The following is a 7,364-nucleotide window of genomic DNA, read 5'->3' on the forward strand; positions in this document are numbered from 1 at the left end:
TCTCCCACCTTTGCTCTCTCTTTGAGTTCTCCATTTCTCCATCTCCTCTCCTTCACTGTCTTCTCATCTCCCTTACCTCTCCCCTCAACCAAACACACTCTCACTCGGCGCAATCATGACTGTGCTGTCTTCTCCTCCCTTGAATCTCTTCTTTCCCCCTTTGCCAAACAGAATTGTCCCAACCTGACAACCTCTGTCTTCAGTGACACTTTCTCTTCTGCTCTTGACTCTGCCTGCCACATCAACTCTGTTTTCCTCCACTATTTCAACTCCCAATCGTGGCATTCTAAACTTACAGGTTTTCACATACTGCTGAACTCCACTGGAGGAAATCTTGTTCCCTGGCAGATTTTCTTAATTTTAAGTTCATCCTCTCTTCCTACAGCTCTGCCCTCTTCTCAGCCAAGCAATCCTTCTTTAAATGTCTCATAATGTCTCAATCGTTCAACCCCCATCATCTCTTTGCCACTTTCAATTCCTTGCCCCCCTTCCTCCCATTCCACCCTCCGTCACTGCCACTGACTTCGCTACATTCTTCACCTTCAAAATTTCCTCCTTACACTACTCTTATGCACCCTAGCCTAAACCCCCCCCCCCTTACCCTCTAACCATCATCCTATGTACTCCTTCTGCCCCACCTCAGGTGAGTATGTCTATTCTCTACTTATGTCATATCCCCCCTCAACCTACCCCCTAGAAGCCATTCCCTCCCACCTCCTTAGATCCCTCTCTCCTACTTGACTGCTTCCATTCAAAGTATCCCTCTCCTCCGGTATCTTCCCCTCATCTTTCAAAAATGTTATCCTTCCACACTCTGCTCTTTTCTTTGTACACCTCTTCACTGGGTGATCTTATTAGTTCATTCCACCTCCAGTACCACCTCTATGCCGATAACATCCAAATTTATCTCTCTTTTCCTGACCTTTCCCCTTCCCTCCTCACTAAGGTGTCCTTCTGCCTACTGCCTGTCTGCCATCTCTTCCTGGATGTCCCAACACTTCCTTAAAATCAAAATGAACAAATCTGAACTTATAGTCTTCCCTCCCTAAGAGACTTGTCCTTGGTTCTCCCTTGGTTCTCCTCCTCTCCCCCACCTTCCGGTCTCCATCACTGCTCTGTTCCTGTTAGCTGCACCCATACTGCTGGGCACAGTTTCAGTCTGCTTTTGTCACGCCCCTCCTCTCCTTCCTCCCCTTCCTAGTTTCTCAATGCTCCAAACTCACGTTTACCTCTTTGCCCTATGCACCAGTGCTCAGCTGTAATGATTTTATTGCACTTTGTTTCTGCTCTTGTACTGCCCTGTATGTAGTGTTCTGTTTTGTTCAATGCTCCATAGACAGCACCAGGGGCGGGCTGGCCCGGGGGTCAGGGGGGCAACGGCCCCCCGGGCCGCTGGGTCAGACAGCTATTAGGCCGCCCCCCCGATGCAAAATACATAATTTCCCCCCGCGGCCGCATCTGATGATATCAGATGCGACCGCATCAGCGCACAGGCGGCCGAATCACATGACAGGGGATGCAGCCGCGTCATCAATGACGCGGCTGCATCCCCTTTCATGTGATGCGGCCGCCTGTCTGCCCCCTGGGCTTCCCTCTCCAAGCCCGTGCCTGGACAGCACTGCGGACCCTATGTGGTGCCATAAAAGTAAAAGATAATAATAATAATAATAGTAATATTAAAAAAGGTGCCCAATATTTGTGTGCCACAAAGTGGGAAATATTTTCCTTGCATGCAAAAAACAGAATTACTTTTGAATTGCACTATGTCTTATTCATGTGCAAATGTGCACCTATTAGCTCTCTAAGGGGTATATTTAACAAATTGTGATGGTGCACTAACGTGCACTTAACATAGAATCCATGCCCCGATGTGTCCCCCGCATATTTATTAAAGATGCATCGCAGCAGATATCGTGGATATCTGCTGCTTTGCATTCTGCTTCGTTTTGGGGAGTAGTCACCATTCAATAGTATGGTGACTGCTCCCTCTTGCAATCTAACAAGTTCCGAAAAATAGATTTTTTTCGGGAACTTGTCTTGATAATGTACGTCAGCTCGAGCTGGCGTACATTATCATTAATGTAAAGTTTCAGTGCTGTCAGCTCTGCTCCGACGAGCAGAGCTGGACAGCGCATGTGTGGAGGGATCACAATTTCCCTTCCTGTCATTCACACTCTCTCTCTGCAAACTATAATTGCTGATAGAGAACAGAGATGTTTGTGCGCATGCCCGAGGGTTTCTCTCGGCGCATGCGCACTGGAGTAAGAACAGGACCCCCGTTGACCACATACTGCTTCGGGAACGAAGCAGCTGTGGTAAGTATGATTTCTACTTCACAGGAACAGCAGTTTTTCGGAACTGCTGTTCCTGTGTTGCTATTTTAATAAATATGAGAAATAGTTCAATCCTTATCAATGCGATAAGGATTAAAAACTATTTTTCAGATTTTGTGAGTGATGATAAATGTGCCCCTATATGAGACCCAATGTGTTCTTCATTCATACTGATCTGTTGATCATAGTTCAAACTGTGTTTACTTCATCAATGAGAAGCTTTGAACATATAAAGGCTGTAGGCTGCGTGCTTTTATACAGGTCATGGAACAGGTCATAATTTCATTATACACATGTATGATTTATTAGTAGATTGATTTTCAAAACTCATCATTCAGTCCAGATTTCCTAAAGGCTTTAATCCAATAAACCTATTTAGTTTCTTCTTTCTATAGCCCATTACCAGAGTATCTTCATCTGTTTAAATATATCCTATGTTTTACCTGGCAAATCCATTTTTAAAAAATGCTGTTGTCTATCAAATTACAATTTCTAACTGGTTTTGCTAAATTACATGTTTCAATATATTAAATGTGGTCAGTACATATATTCAGTTAATAAGTTAATTTCAGAAACTGTGTAAGTACTTGTGCTCCATTTTAAAAACATATATAAAACATATACCATTCTTTTTTAGGAAAAGTATGGCAATAAGAAGTATCAGTCCCCCGTTTCTTGGTTTCTAAATGTATTGAAACAAGTTTTTAAAAAATAAAACACATCTACACTTGTCATTCTTGGGCTGCATTATGTGCTGGTCATTACAAGGCATGTTGTATGCTAAATTAGGATATGATCAGTGCATACCATAATGCAAGATATATTCATGAAAAGAAAAGACAGATGCATACTCCAAGCTAAGTGCATCAACTAACTTAGATTATATTGCAACTATGCCCTGTGAATTTTCATTCAACTAATTTGTCATGTCAACCAATTGCTAAAGAATCACCTAAGACACAAGATGGTCTTAATGTGTTGCTGGCTCTGAAAAAGGCCACATTTAGACCAAATTAGCCTAAAATTATAGCATGGGTCACCACTGACACAGTGGACAACTGGAAGATTTTGGTTTATCTCGCCTTACAGTACAAGCATTCCCACAAAGCCCCTTAGAAAGTGTAACTACATGTATGTACTTAAACAATGTGGGCCTGATTCATCTGTAGATGTAAGTCTATTTACGTGCTGTAACTTGTGTGAAATTGCTCTGCACATTCGCCTGAACTATAAACCAATGAACGCAATTACATGCAATTCATGTCCAAATGCAAAGGATAATTACAACTGCCTGTAGCTTGAAGGGCAGAATTGGGGGAGGGAAGGGGCAGAATACCGTAGCCCAGATACAGTAAGGGCGTTCCCACTCAGATGCAGACGATTTAAGTCTTGGCATATTAGGAAGTACTCTTCTTTTCAGGCGTAATGTTTTCAGCTGCTCCAGTGCAGGTGTAACTGACGAATTATAGTGATGACCAAACACAATCTAATGGGATGATTGATAATTCAAATGCACACCTAACACCACTCATCTCATTAAATAATACTGTATAAGATCATTGCATTGTGCCACTTTGTTTAAAAAAGCAAAAGACAAAAGCTGCAAGCTACGTACTGAAAAAAAAGATAAGTGAATCATTCACATATGTGTCTCAGGTCTCAGTAGCAGCATACATTAGCATTGCTGTTTTTGTTCTATTTAGAATCTATTTTTTAAAACTAACATTACACGCTTTATTATGCTGAATTGGAATTTTTTCCCATCGCTATCGGCTTCCACATCATGCATCATGAACACTTTAAGCATTGTGCAGAGTTGCCTAGAGCCTCTGTGCAACATCCCTACAGCAATACCACCACTGACCAAACTCTTGGGGGTGTTACACTTCTGTGCTTCTGGGACATTTCCAGGCCACAGTGGGTGTCACGGCAGGATTGTCCCAGCTCACTTTTAGTTTTACACTGAAGGTGGTGCAGCAGGCTTTCCTGTCACACATTCATTAACTTATACATCTGCCATTCAATGAGGACTCCCTTGTGCCCCTAAAGCATCAGTTTGCTACCATAGCTGGATTTACACATGTTATAGGAGCAGTAGATGGTACATATATAGCCCTGGTCCCAACAGGTGGAAATGCATTTATTTTTTTCAAATAGCATTTCCACTCGATAAATCTGCAGGCTACATATGTGATGCATCTCTCCAGAGTGGCTGGGGATCAGCTGTCGCTTTCCCACTTAGCCCAATATTCCCATTACTGCTTGACCGTAGCTGCCTCTGGATCACTCGAGCAGAAGATGGAAAAGGCACAGAAGCAGATGGTACAGCTACTGATACTGCCTGCTCAGGCTCCCCGAAAGCAACAGGTTCTGCAGGGGCTGATGTCACACCACACTCTTTGTCCAAATAATTGATTACAGCTTCAGTCAATTTTTCAAATGTTCCATGAATAAGCATGAGTGTGTTGCATATTTGATACAGATTTGCTTGCACATTGGCACTGTTAGCATTAATCTGATAACTTGAGTGAAACAGGCGTATTGGCACAGTCATTAGATTCAGCTGCAGGACTTTTAGTATCCTCAGGTGTCACTTGTTCTTCCTGTAACAGATTAGGCTGGATCTTAGTGCTAATCTCGAGTGACGCTGGCCTACCAGAGGTGCGGTGTCTAACGAACTCCCCAGTGTTCACCAAGAACCGCCGTAAGGCAGGATGGGCTTAGCTGCCGGCAGCTCGCAAGTTGCTTTCCTCTGGTCTGCCTCTGGATGTAGCACTAGCGGATGAGATGAACAGGTAAGCACATGTAGTCAGACAATCGGATCTGGTACACAATCGGGCGGCACAGTACAGAATCAGAAGGCAGTCTCCGTGGTTTAAATGACCAGCCGGTCAAATACCCCGCCCCAAGTTTTGCTATCATGTGACCGTAAATACCTGGAAGTGCGACTTACAATAGAAGAGAGCGGACAGAACTGGTTCGAGGACAGGTAAGTTTATGACACTTCCACTCCATCACAGGTCACATCGGCAGGGCATTCATATTCACTCTCAATGTGAACCTCGGCATTTACAGCTCCGATAATGGAAGGAAAAAAAGAAAACATTAAAATAATGTATGTTTTAGTCCATAACAGCCAACTTTGAGCATCAAATAAAATACTTAATTACTCACATTTACATTGTAGAAAAATTGACTAATTTTGAAACGTGGAGATGATTTGAAACATGTACATTGTTAGTGGGCATGTTAAAATTTATTTAGTACAAGATTAAAGTCTTCTGAATAGTTAATGCATGTATAATGATATTTGCGTGGAGGGAATTGTTATGTGGTTTGGGGAGAACTCTCGCTAGTGTCTATCCATCCCACACCCTGCAACAGTTTTTTTGTCGAAGCAGGCCATTGCTTATCTTTGCTTGCTTATTCTATAATCTTTGCATGTTGACTAAAACACTCTTAAGGCCAAGTATAGCAGTTGCTTAGTGTTTGGGTCCTGAACATAGTTTAATTTAGGGGCCAGGAACATGTGCAGGCAAAGGGCAAGATTATATTCAGGTCTAGTGATATTGGGATATTGGTGTGTGGTCCGACCATGTTTTGACTAGATGTGTGCTTTTATGGTGTCAGGGAATGGCAAAGGAAGGATATGTCTATTCTAGTTTAAGGATTATGAACAGATGAGAAAGAGTAAAATATTTGGCTAGGGGATTCCATGCTCAACATGTATCTTTATAAGAGTTTTTTAAAAATAAAATTAAAATGGCTTTAGAACTTTGTTCACTTGCAGCAGAGGGGAGAGGGCTGAGAAGGTCCATTTTGCCTTGCCCCACAACTAGAATCTCTGATATATGTTGACCAGAGTAATTGGAGAGTTATTTAGGCAACAAGATAAGTTATCTGCCATACTTGTCCTTATAGATGCTTGAAAAAGCCATTTATTTCTTGTTTCTCGCACCGATTAGTTAAATTGGTTCAATTTAAATGGTGTGACATGTGTAACCTGTCTTAAATACCGTCTTAATTTGGTGCATGTTAATATTTTATTAATTGCAACCATTAAACTTGAATGGGAATGGTGAACTTTGAGTATGGTAATGATTGTAGTTCTATCTAACACATCACAGACTAAACTGTGCAACACGACGCAATGTCAACAAGTCTAACTAACACAATAATTCAAACAACAATGCAACAATATGAGAGTACCGGACAATGTTTGGAAAGCCTATCTGAAGTTATAGGGCTACTGGAGTCCACCTACACTAGTGACACCATGCCAAAAGTTAAGACACAACACTGACAGGGTGAAAGGCTGTTGAATTGGGAATGACAAAGACCAATGTCAGGTAGAGACCGGGGGTTATCTAAGGCCTGGGATAGAGTAGGGATAGATCCCAGTTGGCTGTGGCCTACGGGTGGCCTGGTATAGGTGGGAAGCCTGGACAATGGCTTGAATAGTTCTCTGGGTCTAAATTATAAACAGAACTGAAGCTGAGTCTTGGCAGGGGCTTGGATTGGGGTCTGCACTAGAGCCCTGGCAGGGGCCTGGATCAGGGCATTGACAAGAGCCTGGGCAGACGCCTGAGCAGGGGTCTGAGACATCAGCTAGATTCATTAGTCATATCTGTTTCAGCCACTTTCAGGAGACAGCTGGGACAACTCTTTTGCAAGTGCCCCATGCTGCTGCTCCTGGATACTCTGCTGGCATTCCCGTCACTGTTTGGGCCTCTTCTCCACCTCTGTGCTATACTTCTATGTGCCTGGTATCTTATTGGGTACCTGCGGCATCTTCGGTTTTGATCTCTGTGTCTTCCTCTGTTGCCCTCTTCTTCCGAAACTCCTTTGCTCTTTTTCTGCATTGGCAGTGACTTACCTTCCTGTAGTGGCTATTTATATAGGTGCTCATTGGAGGCAGTCCAATGACGTGACTAGCCCCGATTGACTCTCCACTAATCATTGGCTCCTTGCTACAGTTCCTGATTGATCCACTGCATTGGCCTGTTATTGCCTTTTATTGAATTCTTTAGA

This window comes from Mixophyes fleayi, chromosome 4, assembly GCF_038048845.1.
Source record: "Mixophyes fleayi isolate aMixFle1 chromosome 4, aMixFle1.hap1, whole genome shotgun sequence".
Classification (NCBI taxonomy): Eukaryota; Metazoa; Chordata; class Amphibia; order Anura; family Limnodynastidae; genus Mixophyes; species Mixophyes fleayi.